The 27508-nt window shown below is 47.5% G+C and overlaps 1 protein-coding gene across 1 annotated transcript in view; it reads left to right on the top strand.

Annotated features, from left to right (window-relative positions):
- The window catches only part of ACP5 (acid phosphatase 5, tartrate resistant), a 442332-nt gene that overhangs the window by 10349 nt on the left and 404475 nt on the right, over positions 1-27508 (top strand). The gene's annotated exons all lie outside the window — the stretch shown is intronic.

The raw sequence follows: 27508 nt of genomic DNA on the forward strand, positions 1-27508 counted from the left end.
ACCTTAAGTTTGACTTTTAGTTTTCTTTATACTGTTCTCTATATAATCGGAACTCTGTATCCTTTGTACACATAAACCCTTTCTAATATCAACCACAAAACACACCCTTGCCACTAGCTGTCTGCTACCCTCACTTCTGTACAGCGCACCTATTCTTGCAAACCTCTACACCTAACAGCATAAATGGAATCATGCTGTAACAAAATTTGCTACAAATGCCTATCACAGCAATCATTGTTCTGTTCTTCAAGCTCTTAACTTGTTAGAAATTCCACAGCATCTTAAGTACATCGAACTGTTGACTGCCCATAATATCATAAGAAAACCTGCTAACTGCCCCTCTCTGTGTTCCATACTCAACAGCTAATCTACCCAAATAACCCCTTGGATCAGAGAATAAACAGCTTCTCCGTATACACAAACCTAAAACAGCTGTTCAGACTATACTCACACTCGGTAGCCAAAATATGGGATGCCTTACATAAACATCAAACCTAACCCTGTCCTTCCAATCAAACACTTGCTAAAGGAATATTTTACTGCATCTTGGAACTATTCATGCTCTCACCTTAGCCAATAGCCCTCAGTTAACACTACCTAGTACTGAAAACTTTCTCTCTTAAACTTAGTTCTTTACTTCACTTTCTCTACCCTCTCAGTATCACCTCTTAGCCCCCATCTCCCATCTCTTAACCTGTTTTTCTTCTTGCTAATATATATTTGTAGTAAATTAGACACTAACCTTTTTTTCTTGCTAATCTATATGTTGTAAATTAGTAAATCTCCCATATCTATATTGGAAAATATATTCACTCACCAATGGCGGATCCAATAATCTAGAAAAGTGTGGGGGGGGACGCAGTGTGGTTAGTTGACTACTGGGGTGGGGGTGTGAAAGTAGGACAGTGAGTTTGGTGGGTATGGAAAAATCAACTGTGGGTGTGGTAGTAGAAATGAATAATTCCTGTACAACATGCAGCACATGTACAGACAAACCTTTAAGGACTGGAAATCATTAAATAATGGCAGTCTTTTGAGCTAAAGATTCCTATCCTTCAGAAAATGCATGATATCTGACTTGGGAATCTTACATTGCTAGAAGTCTTACTTCAGTGTGTTATTTACACTAGCACTCAGTGTCATAAACAGAGACAGCAACCATTCTGGCATGACACCTGCAATGTCAGGCATCACTTTTTAAAGAGTTGTTTGGAGATAGGGCTTAGAGTGAAAACAGCTGTAGACTTATTTGACACACCCACAAAAAAAGTTTTATTAGACATTCAGAAAGTCAGATCTGAAGTAGTTAACTTCATTTGCTCAGCAACCTGTGGGTATTGGATCCGATCCGGATCCAAGCTGGCAGCTTTCCAAGCTAGAGATCTGAGCTCCAAGCTCCTCCCCTTACCCATAACACCCTGCTACCTCCCTCCAGTCCTCAGATCTCATTTGCCCCGACTTCTTGAAGCACGAGAGACGAGCTCCTGGCGGTTTCGTGAGTGATTTATAGGGTTTTTTGCTCTAGCTTTTCTTCAGAAATTGGTGTGTGTGTGTATATTTACCAACCCTTAGTATAGTTAGTAGATCTGTGCCCCCTCGGCCCCGCCGGCTAAGCAGCTCAGTTCTCCCTTGAAGGTCTCCGGGTCTTCCCCCTCTCGGCTACATTCTCCAAGTTTCTATCCGGAGCTGGAGGAGGAGACCCGGTCACCTTCGAGGTCGTCGAGGTGGCCTTCCCGGCCAGCCTCGGCAGCTTCTTCTAGAGCTACTAGGAGCCTTTCAGATGTGGACATGGACCGGATGATGCGTCGCTTACTCCAGGCCCAAATGCAGATGAGAGTGCTCTTGCCTCCCCCCCGGGGGGGGGGGCTCGGCCCCTTTCTTTGCCCCCATTGCTCCTTCTCCGATCCATTATTGGGTTTCGGAGCCATTGGAGCCGGGGAGTCGGCGCCGATAGCAATCGCTACTTCGCCAGCTGTACCCTCGAGTTTGTCTGGTCCTTTTTCGGATCTAAGCTCTCGGGGCCGTGAGCCGAGCCCCGGAAACAAAGGGGTGAGTGTGTCTTTGGCTTCAATGCGGTCGGAGCACACTTCTCTTTCGGGTCCGATTGCTCTCGCTGTGATCCACACATCATATCCAAGGGGGCTGCTCTCTGATCCTAGGGAGAGTGGGTCACCTTCAGCCTTCGACATAGTGGAGAGGGTACTGTTGAGGGATTCGAGGCCCCTGGCTCGTGCTACGGATCCACCCAACATTCCATCGCAGACGGGCCTGTCTTCCATCATCCAGCCCCAGGGGCAGCCTGCGTCTACATCCCAGATGGTTCGGGTAGAGGAACAGGCCCTCCTCGGACAGCCCCCCCCCCAAGGAGGTCCCTCACAAAGAAAAGTGTAAAAGGAGGCACTTGGACTCCCTCGAGTCCCTCACGGAAGACACTGACTTGGAGGAAGGGGAAGGTTCCCCCAGGTCACCCCCCAAGGACGTCTCTTTTGGCGACATCATGGAGATGCTGTGAGTTAGAGGGGGGGTGGTCAGCCCAAAAACCTTCCTTGGATGAGTCTGTGTTTCTGGAGGTGTTTGATGCAGGCCCATCTACCTCTTGGGTGTCTCCTCCGGCCGAACCCCTGGTAGATCTTATAACTACCAGGGCATGGAAGGAGCCGGACACTGTAGAGCCGATACCCAGGAGACCAGATAAGATCTTTAGCCCCCCGACAGGATGGCGTGGAGCAAAGGTTCCCTTGTAGATGCCATGGTGGTGGTGGTGGCGGCTGCCACCAAGAAGGAACTGGCAAAGAATAGTTCCTCGGTACATCCTCCAGACAAGAAGTCTTGGACGATGGACCGCATTGGAAAATGGATGTTCGCTTCAGCCACCTTCTCCGTAAGGGCGCTGAACTACTTGGCACACGTGATTCGGCTTCAGCGGGATCTAATCAAGGAGTACGCTGGGTCACCCCCGGAGTCCATGTCGGCCGAGGACAAACAAACCTTCTCGGCACGAATGGCCACTCTAAAGTCAATATCCAACATATCTATGCGGCTTCTCTCCCATGCCACGGAGGGGGCGGCTAGAGCCAGCGGCACAGGCATCACCTTAAGGCGTCATGCCTGGCTCCGTCTTTGCGATTTTGAGGAACCCTTCAAGGCGTCCTTTGCGAACACTCCCTTTGACGGTTCTACGCTGTTTGGCAAGACCGTCTGCGATACACTACTCCAGAGCAAGGAAGACGTCTGCCATCGGAATCCGCTTCTTGGCTCCTCAAAGGTCCTTTTCCAGGAACCAGAGAGGACAAAAGAAGATGTGTTTCCGGAAATCTCAACAATCCCATTTTATTCTGGGCCCTTTATCCTTCAGAGGCAGGGGAGGACAAGGTGGATGCCAGCCCAGGGGGGGGGGGGCGAAGAATTTCGGGTCGAGGGAACCCTTTTCCGATCTACCTGCGCAGCAACCCTGAGGGGTTGCCAGATTGCTCCTCTCTGGAGGCAGTCGGGGGGGGGTCGTTTCTCGGAACACCTAGCACACTGGGAGTCCATCATGACAGATCACTGGGTGCTCCGAATAATATCCAGAGGTTACTCTATTCCCTTCCTAAATCCTCCCCCTCAGTCAGGGCGCCTCCCCAATGTCCCACCCATTCAGAGGGAGGTGGCAGCTTTAGAGATAAAAGAGCTGCTAAGAAAAAGAGCCATCCAGCACGTCCCCCCAGGCCAGTCTGGATTGGGCAATTACTCCAGGTTCTTTTTGGTGCCAAAAAAGACTGGGGACCTAAGACCAATTCTCGACCTGTCTACACTGAGCCTGTCCAATGCCAAAGAGAAATTCCAGATGGTCACCATTCAATCTCTTCTCCCCCTGCTGCAGAAGAACGACTGGATGTGCTCCATAGACCTCAAGGATGCGTACTACCATATTCTAATGGACAGGCGATCCAGGAGGCTTCTCCGCTTTCGGTTGGGAGCCAGTCATTATCAGTTCAGAGTCCTCCCTTTTGGCCTCACCACAGCCCCCAGGGTGTTCACCAAGGTCATGGCAGTTGTAGCGGCCCACCTGAGGCTTCAGGGAATACAGGTCTTCCCTTACCTGGACGACTGGCTCCTCGCCGCTCCCACTGGGCATCTACTATGCTCGGCCAGGGATTATTTCCTGCGTTTGGCCCACCTATTGGGGATCACCATAAATTACAAAAAATCATCCCTTCAGCCTGCTCAGGTCCTGGACTTCATAGGGGCCAGAATAGACACGCTTCAGTCCAAGGCCTTCTTGACGTCGGACAGACTCCACAACCTAACTCTCCATGTCTTAGCTCTTCTACAGTCTCCGGCCCCACCAGCGGAATTAGTCCTGAGGGCCCTAGGGTCTATGGTGGCGGCCATCAACCTTTCACCCCTAGCCCACTTGAATATGAGGGTTCTTCAGTGGACCTTGCAGGTCCAGTGGTCCATCCTTCGACATCCGTTGTACTCCCCTATTCCCCTCAGCAGGGTTTGCAGGGAATCTCTGCTTTGGTGGCTCCATTCCCGAGTGCTTCGGGAAGGGCGGCCCTTTTTGATGCCTCTACCCCAAGCCACGGTGACCACGGATGCTTCTCTCCTAGGGTGGGGGGGCATTGCATGGGCAGAACCGTCCAAGGCACGTGGACTCCAGAGACCGTTCTGCATATCAGTGTTCTGGAGATGAGGGCGGTGCTTCTAGCGTTGCAGGCTCTCCATGCCCTTCTCCCTCTAGGGACTATTGTAATTCAGACGGACAACATGTCAGTGGTCTGGTACATCAACAAACAGGGGGGGACCAGGTCTTACCCTCTTTGCCGAGAGGCCATGAGAGTTAGGTAGTGGGCGATATCCACCAACCGTTTTCTGCTACCAACGCACATTCTGGGTCGGTCCAACATTTTAGCGGACAAGCTGAGTCGAACTATCCTCTCACCTTACGAGTGGTCTCTGAATCCCTTAGTAGCGAAACAGATCTTCCTCAAATGGGGTCAACCTTGCTGCGATCTGTTCGCATCGCCTTCAAACGCAAAGTGCAGCGAGTTTTTTGCTTTAATCCCTCCACCGGGGGAGAGCCCCAGAGACACTCTGGTTCATGCTTGGCCATCCGGTCTTCTTTATGCTTATCCTCCTCTCCTGTTAATGACAAAATTCTTGCAGAAAGCTCGTCAGTTGGGGAGCAGAGTTGTCCTCATAGCCCCATTCTGGCCTCGTCAAACCTGGTTCCCATACCTGCGGTCTCATCTCATAGCTCCTCCCTGGATCTTAGATCCCATTCCGGATCTGTTTTCTCATCCTTCGGGATTGAAAACCCCAAACCTGGACGACCTCAAGCTTTCCGCTTTGTTGATCCAGTTCCGTTAGTGGCTAGGACTCCTGGTATCTCGTCCGCAGTTAAATCCATTCTGGTGGCGGCACATAAGCCTTCTACCAGGAAAGTCTACAACAGTAAATGGAAACTTTTTTTATTTGGGCCGGGCATAGGAATTTGGACCCCTTTACGGCTCCCATTCCAGCAGTACTTGAGTTCTTATCCCACATTTTCCATCAGGGAACTTTCTTTAACTGTGAAAGTTCAAATGGCGGCCATTTCCCACTTCCACATCGGAGACAATCTTGGCCCCCTTAGCTTCCTCTAAGATTTGCAAAGCCTTCTTGAAAGGCACTTTTCTTTTAAGACCTCCTGTCAAGAATGCGGTTCCTCCGTGGGATCTAACCTTAGTCCTCCAGGCTCTTACTGGTCCCCCCTTGAACCTGCAGCTTTGGTTGACTTAAAGTATTTGACTTGGAAAACTGCCTTCTTGATTGCTATTACCTCAGCTAGAAGGGTATCAAAACTTCAGGCCCTTTGTTCTAAACCTCCGTATCTTGTCTTCCATAAAGACAGAGTTTCCCTCAGGACTAATCCCTCCTTTTTACCTAAAGTGGCTTCCGAGGCTAACCTCAACCAATCCATTAATCTGCCTGTTTTCTTTCCTAACTACCAGAACAAAGGGGAGTACAGACTCCATTCATTAGATGTGCATAGACAGTTGAGCTTTTATTTGCACAGAACTGCTGCCTCTCGTAAGTCGGAGCAACTCTTTGTTTCCTTTGCTAAGCCATCTTTGGGTAAACCAGTAACGAAGGTGACTCTAGCTAGGTGGATATCTCAATGCATTTTACTCGCGTACAAAATTTCTGGTCGACCTGAGCCCGTGGGGGTTCGTACTCATTCTGCCCGTTCTATGGCTACCTCTGCTGCCTTTTGGTCATGGGTACCCTTGGATGATATTTGTTCTGTGGCTACTTGGGCTTCCTCTCATACCTTTATTTCACATTATAAGTTAGATTTGATATCTAGAGGGAGGGCAGCCTTCGGCTCTGCAGTGCTCCGGAATATCCTTCCTTGAGGACCTCCCAAGTTTGTGGTAGCTGGGGACTCTGTCCCACAGGTTGCTGATCAAATGAATTTAACTACTTCAGATAAAGAAGTTATGTACTCACCATAACGCTCCATCTGAGTAGGTAACTTCATTTGTCAGCAACCAAACCCCCCTCCGTCCCCCTAACCTGTAGTTCGTTACCTGAATGATTAATTGTTTCACTCTTGGTAGGTATCAGGTTAGGATGTTCAGGTGGTTTGTTTTGGTGCTGTATGATAATCGGGCAAACTCGATCTGAGGACTGGAGGGAGGTAGCAGGGTGTTATGGGTAAGGAGAGGAGCTTGGAGCTCAGATCTCTAGCTTGGAAAGCTGCTGGCTCTGATCCGGATCTGATCTGATACCCACAGGTTGCTGACAAATGAAGTTACCTACTCAGATGGAACGTTATGGTGAGTACATAACTTCTTTTTTTCAGATTTTGCATAAGAATTTTGTCATAAATGTATTGAAAGATTTCCATCTGCCTTCAAAACAATAGTGTGTAACACACAGGAAACTTTAGTACCCCGAGGCCGGTACTGCAGTAGGATATATCAGAAAAAGAAATATAGTACTAACTTGCCAAATTAACAGTTACTGTATCTATATGTAAAAAAAAAGGTTGTGTTTGAAATTTAGAGGTGGGTTTCCTTCTGTGTACAACTGGGTTCATTCAGCAAGCAGTGTTCCCCTTACAGTTTGTTCAGTTTTGACATTCCCTGACTGACAACACAATAGTGGGTGTGATCAGGCTGAAAGACTGTTTAAAGCTTGATGCAAAAATATCATTGTTGGGATAATGCAAGCAATATAACTAATCTGTTTATTAATATAGCTGCGAGATGCTTAAAGTTAAGTTAAATATATCCAACCTACAACACCAAACGAGGTACTCTCAACTGTACTGCTTTCGTGGCTTTTTTCAAGCCACAATACTTCTGGAGAAAAAAATTACCCCAGGGTCACTAAATAGTGTTATCCCTCACTCAATCACAATTTGCAGCAGTTGTCTGGAATGCTGGAAGAACAAGATAAGCTTGATCAGCTCTGCACTTATTTTGAAGGTGCTACGCTGAACGTATGATGTTATGTAGTCCTGTCTCACCGTAATTCTTGCTGGATAGTTCGGAGACGATATTCGGCTCTGACTCGGCCGATACTAAAGCTCTAGAGCTTTTACTGGTTTGAGGCTAACCCCTATCCCATGGTGCCTCACGGCAATTCTCCAGATCTCGTTTGCCGCGAAAGATTTGAGGTTGTGTCTTAATGGCTCATTGGCTAAGTAATAGCTTTATTTACTAAATCTTGTCCTTTTCTCAACTTTTCTTCTTCTATTACAGTCTTTATTACTGTTATCTCTTTGTGTGACTGTTCTGAGAGTTTTTGACCCCTATTTTTCCCCTTAGGATTGTACGGCCCATTTAAGTTAGAGGGCCTTTCCTCCCCGAGTGTGTCTTAAAAAAAAAATATACAATGGACTCTTTTCTATCCCTCACTATCTTATTTTTTCTTTAGTAGTTTGTTATTGTTGTTGCCTTGTCTAGCTAGACTATAGTTTTTCAGTCAGAATGTTTAAAGAAAAGGATAGAGAGCATAAGGACCATCGCCCTTTGGGTTTTAAAAAAGTGTAATAGATGCTCACGAAAAATGTCTTTGACAGGCAGTCACACCAGTTCATAGGTTCATAGGTAGGTACTAGGCTATCGGCCCTGGGGCCTATACAAGCCCAGCCAAAAAGGTACCCTGGCTTTTGCCACCCATGAAAATTATTTTCCTGTGCCACTGTTGAGCAGAGCCACAGAGGTGATCCCCGGGGTGAATTTCCTATTTCCCATCCAATCGTCAAGATTTTTCTTGAGTGCTAATGAGGAGCTTTTGTTTGATATAGATAGGTAGTTTATTCCAGAGTATGGGAAGTCTCTGGGACAGGAATCTATCCTTCCGGCATGTTCTGTTTATTGTGGTGACCAGGTTTAGGTCCCTAGAGCATGTAGCTTGGAAGGATTGGGATTTCTTTAAGTGGAGCATGTCCAACAGCTCTGGGTTTGACATAGCTTTGTATGTTAGGCAGAGATCACCTCTGAGTAGGCGATATGAGACGGAGTAAAGCTAGAGTTTTTTGTCTGCGTAGGGCATCTGTTTTGAGGCCGGTAATCCTGTTTGTGAGGTATTTCTGCGGCCTTTCCAGTTGTAGATGTCTTGTGAGGTACATACCAAAAGGGGCGTTGTACTCTATAATGGGCCTAATGAGTGACGAGTAGAGGGGAACAATGACCTCTCTTTTTCTGGATGAGAAACCTTTTGTGATGAGGTGTGCCGCGCAGAAGGGTTTCCTAATTACTGTGGCAATGTGATTATCAAAGGAGAGACTACTGTCCACCTGTGTCCCAAGGTCTCTTATCACACTTTCGATGTTAAGTATACTACTGCCTATGTTGTAGTTCATGGGTACAGAGTTTTTACCAAAGGGGATGACAATGCACTTTTTGGCATTGAGCTTGAGGCCATGGCTTTGACACCAGGCATCTGTCTCAGTGAGGCCTTTTTGTAGGATGTCCACATCGTTGGGAGTTTCGATTATGGCTCCTAGTTTGCAGTCATCTGCGAACTTCGTTAGCCAAAGACCTTCTGTGTTAGCCTGTACTTCAGAGAAGTAGGTACCAAACAGGAGAGGACCCAGGACTGAACCCTGTGGTACTCCACTTGTCACTGGTCTGAAGTCGGATTTGGAGTCTGCTACTTTCACAGAGTGGGTTCTGTCAGTGAGCCAGTTGGCAACCCATCTTGTGACATAGGGATTTATACCTAGTTTAGTGAGTTTATCTATAATTCCAGAGTGGAGGATGGTGTCAAAAGCCTTGGCAAGATCTAGTGAGTTTATCTATAATTCCAGAGTGGAGGATGGTGTCAAAAGCCTTGGCAAGATCTAGATAGGCTGTGTGAACCACCTTACCCTTGTCTTCGGCTTTGGTGACTGCTTCAAAGAAGTCTATCAGGTTTAGGAGACATGATCTGCCTTTTACAAACCCAAACTGGGTGGGGTCCAGAGTTTGGAGATTACCAATGTCTTTGTTTATAAGTTCCATAATGATAGATGTTATGTGATCCTATCTCGCCCACATTCTGACTGATGGGTTCGGAGCCGATCCCTCGGCTCCGACTCGGCACGCTTATGCCAAAGAGCGAAGTCTCTTATTGGCTGAGCTTACTATATCCCAGGATGTACCACTACCAGTCCCCCAGATCTCGTTTGCCGCTAACTAGCGAAGACGTGGTCTCGAGCTGGCTGAGCTGAGTAGTATTTAACTTACTTTTTTCTGTCAGAAATTTGCTGTTCCTATCATAAAAAGCTGTTTTAACGGCTACTCTGTGCTTTTGTGTGTGATTGGAGTTTTTTTAGTGAAAAACTTGTAGTGTGATTGGGCGTTGGTTCTGATTTCAGGCCTCCTTCATCTGTAGGGCCTTTCTCGGTCAGTCAACCCCTCTCAAACCTTTGGGGTTTTAAGATCCCCTTGAGTTAATTGTTGTTACCGGATTGTTTATCTAATCGGCAGTTGTAACTGATTTTTGTAGTGTCAGTTAAGTCAGAAAGTCAAGTTAGGATAGTGTTGTTTTTGCTGTCAGAGAATTACTGCATTATTGTTATAATGTCTCAGAATCCTAGGCCTTCGGGCTTTAAAAAATGCACCAAATGTAATTTTAAAATGTCAATCACAGATGACCACTCTCTGTGTGTTTATTGTTTGGGTGCAAAACATTTACAAGAGTCATGCAGTGTGTGTCACGCTTTTTCCTCGAGGGTCCTCCAGGAGAGGAAAAATAAACTCATTCTTAAAGGCTTAATAAAACCCTCCTTTGAAGAAGCTTTAGCATCCTCTCCTTCTCCAGCTAAAGAAAAGGGCGCCGGCTCCGACCAGTCCGTCGGATCCGACCGCCAAAAGACATAGGCAGGCTTCTCCTTCGGCTCCAAGGACTTCGGAGCCGAGGGCGGAACGGTCTGCCTCGATGCCACCAGTCTCGACTCCTCTGGCTTCGGAGCCGATGGCTGGGGCATCGAGAGGCGGGTCACCTTCGCCGGCCCCACTGGTCTCGGAGCCGACAAAGGTTGCCCGCCCAGACACTTCCTCCTCGGCGCCGAAGTCCTCCTCGCACCGATGGAAACTAGTGTGGGTATTCCTTCGGCGCCGATAGTCATCGAGTCGCCTCGGAGCCGGTCCCCTAGCCCTTTGGGGCCGTTGGAGAGGCCATCTCGAACCCGTTCAGTATCCTCTAGGTCATCGAGGATGTCGGATTCGGATATAGACAGGGTGCTCCAAAGACTGTTCCAGTCCCCAGTCTTTCAAAAATTTGTTTCGGCTCTGACCCAGTTGGCTTCGGAGCCGATGGCCCATGCCCATGTCATTGCTATTCCTCCTCCAACCGCTGCCCGCCGGAGCAGGTGCTGTTGGAGCCGGTGGAGATCTTAGGGTCGGCTCGACCCTTACTCCAACCCCGGCCTTCGGGTCCGAGTTTGGTACACGGACTTCTTCGGCTGGACCTGGGGGTGATGTTTCGGGACCTATGCTATCGGTTCCGAGCCTCCCTCTTGGTGCTTCGGCTGCGGGACTTCCGTCTGCTATCATGGCTCTGGGGACCGGACACTCCCAGGATTCTGGGGGTCTGGCTTTCAGAGCTATGAGGAGTGCCTTGGCCAAGTCTTCTTCGGCCATCTCCCCGGCTTTACCAGCACCTTCCCTGGGCGTGGAGACTGGGTCTTTGGCAGTTCCCCTGTCCGTAGGCAGCGGAGCCCCTGGGCCTGAGGTTACCCCCATTGGGGTTCCTCCTCCTGAGGGTTCTTCGAGTTGTCTTCAGAGGAACCCCAAGGAAGAGATCGTGCAAGAGGAAGCACGTGGACTCCCCCGAGTCTATTACATCTGACACTGATCTTGATGATGCGGAGGGGTCCCCGAAGTCGTCCTCGGATGATGTCTCATTTGCAGACATCTTAGAGATCCTCAAACAACGAGGCGGCTGGATATCCAAACCCCCCTCTGCTGATGAGTCAGTGCTCCTCAAGGCCTTTGGGGCTCAGCCCTCCGCCTCCTGGGTGTCTCCGCCTCGATGAGCTCCTGGATTTAGTTTGTCGGAGGGCGTGGGAACATCCAGATACCGTGGAACCAGTCCCTTCTCGCCCTAACAAATTTTTGTCTGCCCCACCCGAGAAGGAGTTCCTGACTAAAGGCGTGGCTGTAGATGCCATGGTGGTGGCATCTGCTACACAACAGGACGTGGCAGAGGCTTCAACGTCCGTCCATCCTCCTAATAAGGAGTCTAGGAGCATGGACCGCACGGGAAGCGCACCCTGACTTCAGCGGCCTTTACTTTAAGGTCCCTGAATTATTTGGCACATTTTACCAGACTTCAGAGGGATCTGGTCAAGGAGCTGTCAGATTCCCTCTCGGGTAACCTACCTGAGCAGCTAGCCCAGTCGGTTAGCTCTCAGTTGGCTATCCTCACGCCAATTTCTAACTCGCCCATGAGGCTCATTTCATATGCGGCAAGGGGCGGTAGAGCGGCAGGCACAGGCGTGGCTCTACGGAGACAAGCCTGGCTCCGTTTGTGTCAGTTTGCAGAGGCCTTCAAGTCTTCCTTCGCCGACGCTCCCTTTGATGGGTCCTCTTTGTTTGGACCTAAGGTTAAAGACACCCTTACCCGCTGTGAGCAAGAGGGAAAAACTTTATCTGCCGTAGGTGCCCATTATTCCACTCCCTTTCGGCCTTATCCCAAGGCTAAAGGAGGAGGGAAGATGTGGTTCCGTAAATCACGTAAGTTTTTTCCTCAACAGCAGGAAGATTCCCCTTCCAGAGGCAAAGGACGGGGAATTTTTTCTGGGAGACGCCGTCCCAGAGGCGGCAGAGGGCCCCGCAATTCTGGAGACCGCGAGTCCTTTCGTGGCTCTTCAGCCTCCCACACCTCATGAGGGATTGCCCGGCTGTGCTGCTCGAGCCAGTCGGGTGCCGCTTGCCAAGCACCTAAAAGCCTGGGAGTCAATCACTCAGGACAGATGGGTGCTTCGGATCATTGCCGGAGGTTACACCATCCCATTCACATGCTCACCCCCACCGTCCAAAAATCCCGGACCCACCACCCAGTCAAAGGGAAATTGCAGCCGCAGAAGCTTTAAAGCTGCTAGAAAAAGGAGTCATCCAACCGTCCCCACAGACCAGATCGGATCCGAAATTACTCGAGGTTCTTTTAGTGCCAAAAGACAGGGGACCTGAGACCAATATTGGATCTCAGCAGACTAAACCAATCCGTCACGAAATCCAAATTCAATGGTCACGTTACAATCCATTCTCCCATTGTTGGAGAAGGATGTTTGATGTGCTCCATAGACCTCAAGGACGCCTATTATCACATACCGATACATCAGGCGTCCAGGAGGTATCTGCGCTTCAGCCTGGGAGACAGTCATTTCCAATTTTGTGCACTGCCCTTTGGTCTCACCACAGCCCCCAGGGTGTTCACCAAGTGTTTGGCAGTAGTGACTGCTCACCTGAGGAGTCTTGGATTCCAAGTGTTTCCCTATCTGGACGACTGGCTCCTGACTGCCACCACCAGGCATCTACTAATGGACAACCTCAAAGCCACCATCTCCTGGGTGCTACCCTGGGAATTACATTCAATTGGTCAAAGTCTGTCTTGCTGCCCTCAGCATAAGGTTCATAGGAGCAGAGATAGACTCAAAATTGATGCTGCTTTTCTTCCTACCGAAGGATCCAAACTTTACAAGGCCAAGTTCAAGCCCTGATTTCAAGATCCAAAGCCCCAGCCAGGATGGTCCTACAAGTTTTAGGTTCGATGTCTGCCACGGTTCTTCTAGTTCCTCTGGCAAGATTGCACATGAGGATTCTTCAGTGGCTATTGTCAACTCAATGGTCCTTTCAGGACCTTCCCCTCAATCATCCCATTATGATTACAGAAACATGCAAACGGGACCTTCGCTGGTGGCTTCAGACATCCAATCTAAATCAAGGAAGTCCTTTGTTATTCCTCTCCAGTGGTCACCCTGACGACAGATGCCTCCCAGACAGGGTGGGGGGGGCATTGTCTGGGCAGGTTAGTTCAGGGCTCCTGGCTTCCAGACGAAACTCTTCTCCACATCAATGTTTTGGAGATGAGGGCTGTACTTCTGTCCCTACAGGCCTTACACAAGTTTCTCCCTCAGGGCATAATCGCCATCCACACAGACAACATGTCGGTGGTCTGGTATCTAAACAAACAAGGAGGGACCAGATCTTACCCCCTTTGCAGAGAGGCCATGAGGGTGTGGGAATGGGCTGTAGCTACCAGCCATTTCTTGGTAGCGACCCACATTCCGGGGAAATCAAATATATTGGCAGACAGATTAAGCAGAACAATTCTCTCTCCTCACGAGTGGTCCCTAAACCAAACAGTAGCAGCTCAGGTTTTCAGGAGATGGGGATGCCGTGCTGCACCTATTTGCAACACCACTAAACACGGTGCAAAGGTTCTTCTCCTTGACTCCACATCAAGGGAAGCAGCTATGGATGCTCTAGCACAACCTTGGCCAACAGGGCTACTTTATGCCTTTCCTCCGATTCCACTTCTCCAAAGTCATTCAAAAGCTTCTCAATTGGGGTCCACAATGATACTGATTGCTCCATACTGGCCTCGTCAGGTATGGTTTCCTACCTGAAGAAACATGCGGTGGACGATCCTTGGACTTTAGATCTAACTCCGGATCTGCTAATTCATCAGTCGGGACGACAGCATCAGTCCCCTACACTCCTTGAAGTTGACAGCTTGGCTCCTCCACTTCCGACTTTAGTCAGAAGTCACACATTAGACCCGGAAGTTATTCACATTTTATCTTCAGCCCACAAACCCACCACTAAGAAATTGTACCTCAGTAAGTGGAAGAGGTTTGCTATCTGGGCTCAACTCAGGGGCTTAGACCCTATCACTGCTCCAATCCCAGAGGTTTTGAAATTCTTAACATCCCTGTTTAATCAAGGATCTTCTGTCTCTACTATTAAAGGCCAACTAGCGGCTATCTCTAAATTCCACGAATCCATGGATCCTCCATTGATGAGCAGCAGACTATGCAAAACTTTCATTAAAGGTGCGGCCTGTTAAGACCCCCAGTTTTTCATCCTGCCTCCGTGGGATCTTTGATTTGGTGCTTCGTGCATTAACATCTTCCCCTTTCAACCGGCAGCTACATGTGAGTTAAAATATCTGTCTTGGAAAACTGCCTTCTTAGTTGCAATTACTTCTGCAAGAAGAGTTTCAGAGCTTCAAGCCCTGTCTATTAAACCACCGTACTTGATTTTCCACAAGGATAGAGTATCACTTAGGCCTAATCCATCCTTTGTCCCAAAGGTCTGTTCTAATCTCTGTCTCCAACAATCTCTAGAGCTACCAGTTTTCTTCCCAAAATTCTCCAATGAAGCAGAATACACTCTCCATAAATTGGATGTTCACAGGCAATTGCGCTTCTATTTAGACAGGACTCAGCAATTTCGTAAGTCAGACCAGTTGTTTGTGTCCTTCTCAGACAATAAATTGGGTAAAACCATCACAAAAGCTACTATCTCCAAATGGATTAGAGATTGTATAACTCAGGCTTATTCTTCTTCGAATAAGCAACTTACAACATCTATCAAAGCTCACTCTACCAGAGCTATGGCGACTTCTATAGCTTTTCATTCCAAGCTCGCTATATCGGAGATTTGTGCTGCGGCTACTTGGTCCAATCCGCACACTTTTATTTCCCACTATAAATTGGATGTGGCATCTAAAGGGCGAGCATCATTTGGTTCCACGGTACTCAGGAGTGTTTTCCAGTGAGCCACCCAGGATTCAGGTGCTAGGACGCTGTCCCATCAGTCAGAATGTAGGCTAGATAGATCACATAACATCTTTTAGTTATGTACTCACCATAACTTCAGATGTTTGGGATCCATCTCACACATTCCTAATACCCACCCTCCTTCCCCTGCCTAGGAGATCAGAAGAGATTGAACGGTTTTGAGTTCTACTGTTTTATCTTGTTTCATCTGACGATGTTATATAAGCAGTGCGTGCATGTGTGCATGTATGCGGACAAACTAGATCTGGGGGACTGGTAGTGGTGCATCCTGGGATATAGTAAGCTCAGCCAATAAGAGACTTCGCTCTTTGGCATAAGCGTGCCGAGTCGGAGCCGAGGGATCGGCTCCGAACCCATCAGTCAGAATGTAGGCGAGATGGATCCCAAACATCTGAAGTTATGGTGAGTACATAACTAAAAGTTCCCTGGCCTTGCAGACCAGGCTCGTCAGGCTAATGGGGCGGTAGTTCCCCCCTTGTGGAGTGGGATAACCATCGCTGTGTGCCATTCAGCAGGCACAAAGCCTGAGTTGTGGCTATGATTGAACATGGTACTTAGGTGGGGTGCCAGTTTGTTCTGTAGTTCATGTAGAACGCAGCCTGGGATGTTGTCTGGTCCCATGGATGCTGTGTTCTTGGCTTTGGAGAGTGTGGTTTTTACCTGTGCAGCTGTGATTACAGGAGCTTTGCATTCTTTCGGTATAGAGATGGGCTCTTTAGGGGGTGAGAGGGGGTAAAGTTAGCAGTGAACCTATCTGCCAGGATGTTGGCAATATCAGTTGGATCTGTATATTTAGTGCCATTGTGTTGTAACTAAGAGCAGATCTGAGTGTTGCCATTGAGATTCTTGACATACCTATAGAATGCTTTGTGGTCGTCTTTAGAATCGGTGGCTATTATGTTTTCGTAACTAGCTTTGGAGGAATTTATCAGGGATTGCAGCTTCTTACTGAGGCTGACCAGGGAACTCCTCCACTCATGGGATTTTACTCTCTTTTCCAACAGTTTCTTCCTTCTGTTGTACAGTTTATTTATGGCAGGGGACCACCAGATTGGCTTCCTTTTTTTAAAGGATAGCGTCTTGGTTCTGTTTGGGATAACATGATCCATGCACTCATGTAAGTGCTTATAAAGTGCAATTGTGTAGGATTCAGTAGTCGTAACTGTATTGTCCATCTGCATGAGTGTCATGATGTTCACCACTTCTGTCTTAAGAAGCATGAAGTTGGCTTTGGAGAAATTTTTTACCATAGTTTCCTTAATGGGGGATGGGAACAGGATGTGGATATCAAGGGTAATAAGCTTATGGTCGGATCAGACCAATGAGGCATTGACTTCAGGTGTGGAACACCAGTCACTCATGTTGGTAATGACTAGATCTAGGATATTGTTGCCACGGGTGGGGGTGTGGATAAGTTGATCCAGGGCATTGGAGTTTATGAATTCCAGAAAGCGTTGAGCGAAGGAGTTGGTACACGAGTAGTTTTCCCAGTTAATGGAAGGGTAGTTGAAATTGCCCATTATTAGGGTGTTTGGCTGAACCCTAATATTTTCCAGTACATCAAGAAAAGAGGAGTGGGAATCCTGGGGCATGGTGGGGGATCTGTAGCAAGCTACAATTTGGATTGCAGTTTTGCCCAGAGTTAGTTGCACTTGGATAACCTCGGCTGCATTATACTGAGCATCTAGCCTGGAGGTGTGGATATCCTTAATGAATATGGACACACCTCCACCTTTGGTGTTTCGGTCCAGGTTACATGGCCGAAAAGTGGGGTATGAGTTATAGCCTGGTAATGCAGGGGTGCTCTCTGGAGCCTTGAACCAGGTCTCTGTCACTGCACAGATATCGATGTTTTCCATTTTAAGGAGTGCCTCGAGTGAGTGCATTTTGAGATTTTGACTTCTAGCATTGAGTAGCATCACCCTCAGTTTTTGCTTGCCTGTTCCTGTTACGGTGGTAAATTTGTCATTTGAACCTTGCCTAAAAAAGGCACTATAGGAGCGGCAAGAACTTTAGCCAGTATCCGGAATCCCAGGCGGGACAGGTGCAGGCCATCTCTGGCAAAGCATCGTGGTCTGTCGACCATGTCATCCCCGGCACAGATACTGGATCCCTTTAGAATGGCACCAGAAGCTTAGCCAATTGTTGAAGTCAATCATTTTGTCCTTGTACTGCGGCATCATTCTGGGTGATGGCAGAATGCTACTCAGGGCTAGGGTCATACCTGCCTGGGCTACAAGATCGGAGAGCTCCTCCATGTCTCTCTTCATGTAGTCCAGGGAGGTACGTCTCAGGTTGTTAACACCAACATGGACAATGACAGAGTCATATTTGTACTTGTTGTGGAGTGACCTGAGTGCGTGGATTATGTGGCGGATCCTGGCACCCAACAGGCAGCTGACAGTAACCTTCTTGTTTAGCCTGGTAAGTGGGACAACACTGTGCCTGACTATAGAGTCACCTATGACTGGTGTGTTGGGTACGTTGTTTTGCCTTATTGGCTGTGGTTGAATGGCACACTGAGTCTGCGGGCAATGTGTCATTTGGGTTGTGTTGGGGGTGGAGGTTGCTTGCATTTCTGCTTTGGAGGTCTCTGTTTCTTGAGCAGATTATTATTGAGAGCCTCCGTGAATGTTTTTGTGTTTCTATGTGTGGATTTTGGTGGTTTAGATTTAGTGAGACTATGTGATGAGTGTGGTGTGGTGCAAGTGTTTACCTTCTCCTCTTGACTGTCAAGTTCAGTCTTGATTGGAGAGAGCTTTACTTCCAGTTTGGCTAGATAAGTGCATCTCATACAGGTTGTATTGTTGGGTGGTAGCAGGAGAGAGTTGTCTGTGTACATGAGGCAATTTCTACATTGCCCCAAGATGCCCAGATTCATCCGATAAACAGGAGAGAACACTGGGAGCCGACCCTTGGACATGCCTGAATAAAAAACTATTTTCCTCTAGATAAGTGAGAAAAGTTAGTACAAGAGCTGTTTTTCTATAAGCAAGTGAGGAAAGTAAGTACCTGATCATCACCAACATGGGGACTCTATGCTCCAGACCAGAAGTGTATCTCTCACTGGTAAGATCAGACCATAAACTAATCTCACTGGATATTCACATCCCGATCCCACCCCCTGCCAAGAAAACCAGAGTGAAAAACTTCTCTAAAGCAAATTTCACACTCCTCCAAACTGATGTGGAAGCCTGTGGAAAATACGGCCCAGACCGCAGAATCCTTTATAAACGCATTCTGTGAACACCTTCAGGAATGCATGGATCATGCGATCCTAAATAAAACCAAGACCCAATCCTCCAAAGGCAGACGTCCTGTCTGGTGGACCCCAGCCATAAACAAACTATACAATAGAAGGAGGAAGCTACTAAATGATAGAGCAAAATCCCAAAAAGGGAAGGCATCACTGATCAGTATTAGCAAAAAACTACGGGCACACATAAAATTGTCTAAGGCCAGCTTCAAGAGAAAAATTGCACAGGACACTAAGGATAATCAAAAGGCTTTCTTTAGTTATGTTAGGAACCTGGGTGGTAATTCCCAGATATGCTCAGAATTAGTCCAAAATGACAAAAAACACACTGAACCCACAGACATTGCCAACATCCTAGCTGACAGGTTCAGCGCAAACCCCCCCCCCTCCCCACCAAAAGGGCAAATGTCTATCCCAGCAGAGTGCTGCCCCCCCTGACATCTCAGATGCAAGGGTTAGAGCCGCCCTCTCCAAAGCAAAAAACACAGCATCAATGGGACTAGACGGTGTCCCGGGCTGCGTCCTACATGAACTCCAAGAAGAGCTAAACCCAAACATAAAACTACTGCTCAGTCTCAGCCTTACTACAGGATATGTGCCCAAAGAGTGGCGTACAGCAACAGTGGACCCTCTCCATAAAGGTGGTGCCTCAACGGATCCTGGAAACTATCGCCCCATAAGCCTGACTAGCTTGGTCTGCAAAGCTATGGAAAGGATCATCATGGACCTCCTAAATAAAGATATTGGGGACCTACAAACACTGGATCCTACCCAGTTCGGCTTTAAGGGCAGATCCTGCTTCTTAAACCTTGTTGATTTCTTTGAAACGGTCACCAAGTCCATTGACGAGGGGAAGGTGGTCCACACAGTCTACCTGGACCTTGCAAAAGCCTTCGATACAATACCCCACTCAGGCATTATAGATAAGCTCACCATCTTAAATATAAACCCCTATGTTACTAGATGGATTGCAAATTGGCTCAAGGACAGAACCCACATGGTTAGAATTGCTGGAGCCATGTCAAACTCCAAACCAGTTACAAGTGGTGTCCCACAAGGCTCAGTCCTGGGACCTCTCTTGTTCGGTATATATTTCTCGGAGGTACAGGCCAACACGGAAGGACTGTGGCTGACCAAGTTCGCAGATGACTGCAAACTGGGTGCCATAATCGACTCTCCAGCCGACACAAGCATCCTCCAAAAGGGCCTCATAGAAACAGACAAATGGTGCCAGAGCCATGGCCTCAAGCTAAATGCCAAAATGTGTATAGTCATCCCCTTTGGCAAAAACAAAGTGCCCACAAATTACCACATAGGTGATAATCCATTAAGTACAGAAGAAGTAATTGGGGACCTGAGGACCCAAGTTGATAGCAATCTCTCATTTGACAACCACGTGGCCAAAGTGGTTAGAAAAACATTTTATGTAGCCCACCTAATTAAGAAGGGATTCACATCTAGATCAGGGGATGTCATCGTGCCTCTTTACTCATCCCTCATCAGGCCCATAATTGAGTACAATGCCCCTTTTGGGATGTACCTTACCAGACACCTGCAGCAAATGGAAAGACCCCAAAAGTACCTCACCAAGAGGATCAAAGGGCTCAAACAGATGCCATATGCTGCCCGGTTAAAGAAACTCCAGCTGTACTCAGTGGCATACCGCCTGCTCAGAGGTGATCTGTGCCTGACGTATAAAGCCATGTCTAACCCAGAATTAATGGACATGCTGCACCTCAGAAAATCCAAATCCCATCGAGCTACGCTACCGAGACTTGAACCTCAGCACTGAAATAAATAGGACATGCTGGAGGGATAGATTCATAACCCAGAGGCTCCCTTCACTCTGGAATAAAATCCCAGTCCAGGTTAGGCAGAGTCCCTCATTGACTCTCTTCAAGAGGAATCGTGATGAGTGGATGGGAGATTGTAGGTTTACCCCGGGTATCACTTCTGTGTCACTGTTAGACAGAGGCACAGTATACTAACCTCGAAAAAGGGCATAGCAAAATAAATTTAAAATGGGTGGCGAAAGCCAAACACATTCTGGCTAGGCTTATAAATGCCCTAGGGCAGATAGCCTAGTATGAACCTATGAACCTATGAAAACTGTTTTCCTCTAGGTAATGAGGGAGGTTGAGTGCTGCAGTAATTAGTAGGTTATTTAGTGCTTACAAGTTCTGAACAAGTGCTGATCACGAATAAGCAAATTCAAGTGCTAAAACTAAGAATATGTATCTGGACAAAGGGGAGAAATTAGTGCAAATGCGGGCTTTTAAATCAGAAAGTTGAGAGAGATGGAAAAACTGCACAAACGGCCAATAACTACAATTTCTGGGCCAGAACCACTCCTTATGTGGTAGATGGGTTACCTGGTGCTTACCACTCCCAGTGATAAGCTTAGAAGGCTTCCCTCCAACACAGAAAGCTTGGGGGGGGGCTCAGAAGCTTACATACAGTCCTGGATACAGCAAATCTGAATCTGGATTACACTAGTTACAGGAAAGGTGTGTGTGTGTGTGTGTGTGTGTGTGTGTGTGTGTGTGTGTATATATGTGTATATATATATATATATATATATATATATATATATATATATATATATATATATATACATACAGAAAAGTAGCTAAAACGAGATATATATATATATATATATATATATATATATATATATATACAGAAAAGTAGCTAAAACGACAGTAAAAACAATTCAAATGCAATGCAAGCTAGCACACTTGAGTATGTAGCAATATTAGACCAAACAGTTTAAAAAATGCAATTAAATTAAAAATGTCTAAAAACAAGTGCAGAAAGAGTCTATTAGGTAGAATGAGGTAAAGAGATGGGACTGGGGGGAGTGTCCCAGATCAAATCTACAGTGGAGGGGGGAGTGTCCCAGATCAAATCTACAGTGGAGGCGGGCAACTGCAAAAGCCTCCAAATTTAAACAACAAGACAGGAATAGGTAGGGTGGGTATGAGAAAACCAACACCTTCAGCAGAGATCTGAAAAACTATATAGTGAAGCAAAAATAACAGTGCACAACTCTGAAGTCAGCCAGCAATGATATAAAATTAGTCAAACAACAATTACCAGTACACAACTCTGAAGTGCCAGAAAAATATACTCAGCTCTGTGTATCTCCAGATAGTTTGAAGAGCACTCTGTCAGGACACTGGAAGGCTCCAGCAATAATATGGCTTTTGCCATGTGTTTAGTACCAGGGTCTTTAATGAGAGGAAACGAAAACTCATTGATAGGGGTCTTATGACCAGTTCCTTCCAGAAACAGCTGAAGCTTGGTCAGGCAGCTCCTACATCTTCAAAACATAAATCTTCGACCCTAGCTTTGGAGCCGTAGAAAAAGACCAAAGCGTTGGAGCCAAGGAGTTCTGGCTCCGATTCAGCTTCTTCCACATCGGTACCGTCGGTCTCCACAGTGCCAAGGCAACCTTTGGTATAGAGACATTTACCTGATATTGATCCTGTGTCACCTACTTTGAGATCTCCTATTTTGGAGAGGAGATCTCCTCCTGTCTCCACCTGATCCTCCAGGACACTCTCAGAAGAGTACATCGAGTGGATGGTGAAGCGGTTCCTTTCAGATCCAGCACTGGCAAAGAAATTGGCTCCTCCAGACGCAAAGGTCTTGGAGACGACCCCTTTATGAACCACTGCTCCTCCTCCAACTGCTTCGCTCTCTGAGCCAATTACTTCAGGTTCTTTGGTCTTGGATTAGTCAATTCCAGGGATCCTCCCTGCTTCCTCAGAACCGATTACTCTATCCTCAGTGGCTCAGTCTGGAGCCGAGGGATTTGGGGAGCAGACTCTCGAGTCGACTCTGAGGGGGACAGTAACCCTGGGTTTTCTTTGGAACTGACCCTCCCCCTCTGTGCCTAGGCTCGACTCAGCTAGGCTCCCACATCTGCTTTGGAACTTTTTCCCCCTGGGTAGGAGCCGGCCATCCATCTCCTCGGAGTGGAGGTCATCTTCGGAGTGGGGGGGAAAGGCTTTTGAAGCAATAGACAAGACTTTGTCCTCTGCAAAAGCCATATCCTTGGAACCTGTGTCCACCAGCAGCAGGCAGCAACCCCCCCCTGCCCACCCCCACAGTGTAGGGAACCAGAGACCCAAGCAGCCCCTATTGGAGGTGCCCCCTCTTCCGAGACCTCCCCAGATTATCTCACTGGAGAGCTCCTTCGGAAGAGACTGTGTAAGAGGAAGCATGTTGACTCACCTGAGTCTGTCACTTCTGACACTGATTTGGAGGAATCAGAAGGGTTCCCTAGATCCCCCTCTGAGGAGGTCTCCTTTTCTGACATGCTAGAAATCCTTAGACAGAGGGGTGACTGGAAGATCTCTAACCCTACTGAGGACGAATCAGTGTATCATGAGGCCTTTGGTTCCCGACCTTCCCCCTCGTGGGTGACACTGCCTTATGACTAGCTCTTAGGGGTCATATTACGGAAAGCCTGGACCTCCCCAGACTCAATGGAGCCCATCCCAAGGAGGCCAAATAAATTCATGACAGCACCTGAAGGTAAGGCTTTTCTTACCAAAGGAGTTCCCGTTGATGCTATGGTGGTAGCTGTGACCACCAAGGAGGAGTTATCCAAAACATTTTCTAATAATCCATACTCCTAACAAGGAGTCTAGGACGATTGATAGGTATGGGAAGCATACCTTCTCTTCAGTGGCATTTACACTGTTCGCTGAATTACCTTACCCATTTTACTCGTCTTCAGAAGGATCTGCTGAAGGAGTTGGGAGATACCCTTCAGGGTTCAGTAGCTCTGGGATCCATGGATAGGGTTTCTGTGCAGCTCTCCACCCTCGTGTCGATAGCAAACTCCTCCATGAGACTGATATCGTATGCAGCGGATGGAGCGAGTAGGGCAGCCGCAGCAGGAATATCCCTCAGGAAACATTCTTGGGTGCGTCTTGGTAATTTCACGGAATCCTTTTAGTCTTCCTTCACTAACGTCCCCTTTGATGGTTCATCTCTTTTTGGACCCCAGGTGAAAGAGACTTTGACCAGGTGTGAGCAGGAAGGGGAAACCTTATCTGCTGTCGGAGTCCGTTTATCCCTCCCATCTAGACCCTATCCCAAGGGTAATACAGGAGGGAAAATGTGGTTCCGTAAATCCCAAAAAGGTTTCCTCAGGTACAAGGTCAACCCTCCCCTAGAGGCAGAGGGGAGGATATAACAGAAGACGCTGCCCTCATGGCAGAGGAGGTCTGTAACATCAGGAAGATAAAAAAAGTTCTCTGATCATCCCTTCCATCGCCCCTGAGGGGTTGCCCCACTGTCCGTCTCTGGAGGCAGTTGGGGGTAGTCTATCGCTGTACCCAAGCGCCTGGATAAACACCTCACAAGATCGTTGGGTACACACCATAATATCCAGAGGTTATCTGATTCCCTTTGTTTCCAAACCTTCAACAAACCGGTCTCTATCAGAAGTGCCACCCATTCAACTATACTGTGCAACATAAGAGATTATTTCCTTGCTGCAAAAGAGAGTCATTCAAGAAGTCCCCACAGAGCAAATAGGATCTGGAACTTACTCTCGATTCTTTTTAGTTCCAAAAAAGACAGGGGACTGGAGGTCAATTCTAGATCTCAGCAGACTCAAGTCCATAAAGAAATTGAAGTTACGAGTGATCACTCTGCAGTCGATATTCCCTTTTATTGGGAAAGACAATTGGATGTGCTCAGTAGATTTTCAGGATACGTACTACCACATCAAAATGGACAGGCGCTCCAGGAGACACTTGGCTTCCGGCTGAAAACCAGTCATTTTCAGTTCCGAACACTTCCCTTTGGTCTCACTACAGCCCCCAGAGTGTCAATGGCTCACCTGAGACATCAAGGATTCCAGGTGTTTCCGTATCTAGACAACTGGCTCCTCACTGCTACCACCAAGCATCAACTCATCAGAACCAGGGACGAGACTCTATCCTTGTGCGCCAGTTTAGGCATCACAATCAACCTAAAAAAATCAGCCTCATCTCATTCGCAGCACATTGTTCGGCTCAGAAATAGACACAACCACCATGTCAGCAAGACTAACACCAGAAAAGAGTAGTCTCTATGCAATCAAGTCAGATCCTTGCTAAACAGTCACAAAATTCAGGCCAGGGTAGTCCTTTAAGTTCTAGGGACTATGGCTTCCTCCATGCTATTAGTTCCTCTAGCCCGTCTACACATGAGGATACTTAATTGGCTGCTATTTGCCCAATGGTCGATGCAAGACCTTCCATTGTCTCATCAGATTTTCATAACAAACACCTACAAGAAGGATCTGACATGGTGGTTGCACACAGAACAACTTCTCTTAGGTCGTCCACTTGTTCCTCCCCAAGAGAAAGCAGTTTTGACCACGGACGCTTCTCAGATAGGGTGGGGGGGGGGCATTATCTGGGAATGACAGTCCAAGGTACTTGGCAGAACCACGAGAACTACTTGCACATCAATGTTCTGGAGATGAGAGCGGTGCTATATGCGTTACAAGTACTTCACAGCTCCCTTCCCACTGGGACAATTGCGATCCAGTCAGACAATGTTTTTCGTGTGGTACATAAACAATCAAAGGGGAACCAAATCTTACCTGCTTTGCCGAGAGGCCTTTGGAAATGGGTGATGGACACAACGTTTTCTGGTAGCAATGCACATCCCAGGGAAATCCAGTGCGATAGCAGACAAATTCAGCCGAGCAATTCTGATGCCTCACGAGTGGTCCCTGAATGTAGAAGTTGCAAAAGAGATCTTTCACAGATGGGGCGAGCCTTGCTGCAACCTATTCGCCACTCACCTGAACACCAAATGCAGCAGCTACTTTGCCCTAATTCCCCATCCGGGGATGTCACCCAGGGATGCTAGAATCCACAATTGGCCCCCGGGACTTCTTTATGCCTTCCCACCTTTTCCTCTCATCCCAAAGGTAATACAGAAAGCAAAGCAGTTGAGTACCCTGATCCTCATTGCTCCTTACTGCCCTCGACAAGTATGGTTTCCCTTCCTGTGGCCCCACCTTATGGAGGAACCATGGATTCTGGAACCATCTCCAGACCTCCTGATTCATCAGTCGGGGCAGTTCCACCCCACCATCCACACCCTCAAATTGACAGCATGGCTGCTCTATTTCCACGAATAGCCAGGTGCATCCCCCTCTCCCCTTCATTCAGACTCATTCTGATCTCATCCCATAAGTCTTCCACTCAGACGTTATGCTCCAGCAAATAGAAAATATTTTCTATTTGGGCTACAAACCAAGGCTTAGATCCCTATACAGCTCCTATAGAATCTGTTTCATCCTTCCTTGCATCAATTTTTCATGAAGGAGCTGCAGCCGCTGCAGTCAGAGTTCAGATGTTCATCGTGTTACCCTGCTGCAGTCATCACACTTGGATTATCCTGTCATCAGGCGGTCCCGCAGTCGGCCTGAATTCCAAAGTCTTGGTCTGGTGTCGGTTGCTGTCGCTTCTTCCCTGACGTCAGTCTGCCAGGGGTATATAAGAGGCATCCAACGCCATTTTCTCCAGTCTTTCTTGCCGCACGGTGCCCGAAGCAGAAGCAGTTAGCAAGTGCTGGTCAGCCGACACCTGAGATTTTCTAATCTAATTTCAGTCCAAAGTCTTCAAAGCTAAGTACCCCATTGGGGAACCTTTTCTTGCCTCAGTCCGATGTCAGAAAAAGTTAACAATTGCATTTCTTGTGGGAATCAAATACCTCATAAGGACTTTCATTCTTATTGTATACCTTGCCTAGGCCCAGACCACGATGTCACTGGTTGTCGGTTTAGTGCTAGGTTCAATAAGCGAACTATAAAGCAACGCTTTGATTTCGCACGACACTACTTCGGTAGGAAATTTAATTACACCATGCCATCGGAGCAACTGACTACTGGCGTGCATAAAATACGCAAAGATAAAGACAGGCAGCCTAGATCCAAGCCAGACTCTGAGGCCTCGGCTGGGCTGGTCGCTGGTTCCCCGGTTTTCAGTGATGTGCCTACGCAGCCCCTGGTGACCGCAGAATTGGAACCCCAGACCGCTTCGGATTCTCAAGCAGAGAGTTCTAGGCCGACGCAGCCATTTTCTTTAGGCCCTACCGACGACATTGCAGAAGGAGAAGCCGGTGCTGTGGAAACGCCTTCGGTTTCAGAAGTTGGTTTCAGACAGACTACTCACCATAAAATCTTATGCTAAGCTTAAGACTCCTCTAAAACCAAAAAAGACTGCACTTCAGTCTCAAGTTCAAGGCCCCATGCCTAAGAAACAGATGCTTAAAATGGCTTAAGATTTGATTTCTTTAATCAGGGGTTCCCAACCCCCCCCCCCCCGACAAAAGGCCTAGACAAGAGGAGGATTATGCCTCCTCTGATCAAGTGTCTATTTCCTCAGGCTCCTCTGAGGAATAGGATTACTCCTTTCCCCCTTATGAAGATTCTGATGCTGAAGATTCCATTCCCTCAGCTTCTTCCCCTGAAGACTATTCCTTTGGGGAAACCTTACACACCATGAGGGAACATTTCCACTGGGAAGTTCAGGACTACTCTGACTCAAAGAAAAGGCTCAGAGAGTTTCTTTTACTCCCCCAGCACAGACCACTTGCTATCCCTCCAGTTTTAGACATTGTGGATGATGTTTACTTAGAATCTAGTCTAAATCCAGATTCTCTGCCTCCTGCTCCAGCCAAACCAGATAGATATTATAGAGTGCCTGACTCACACAAATTCCTTTACAAAAGTCCTGTTGCTGGCCCAGAGACAATCTCCCAGGGTCCCAAAGGGGCTAAGGCTTCTATGGCTAAAAATACTGTACCCTCTGAAAGGGACTCCAGAGCACTAGATAGGTGGGTGAAGAAGGTTTACACCTCAGCTACTCTAGCTATGAGAGCACTAAATTGTCAATTTCATATGCTTAAATACCAACAATTCCTAATGTCTCAAATAAAACAAAAGATGAGCACGCACCCTC

This window comes from Protopterus annectens, chromosome 9.part0 (genome assembly GCF_019279795.1).
Source record: "Protopterus annectens isolate FY-2018-M chromosome 9.part0, PAN1.0, whole genome shotgun sequence".
Taxonomy (NCBI): domain Eukaryota; kingdom Metazoa; phylum Chordata; order Ceratodontiformes; family Protopteridae; genus Protopterus; species Protopterus annectens.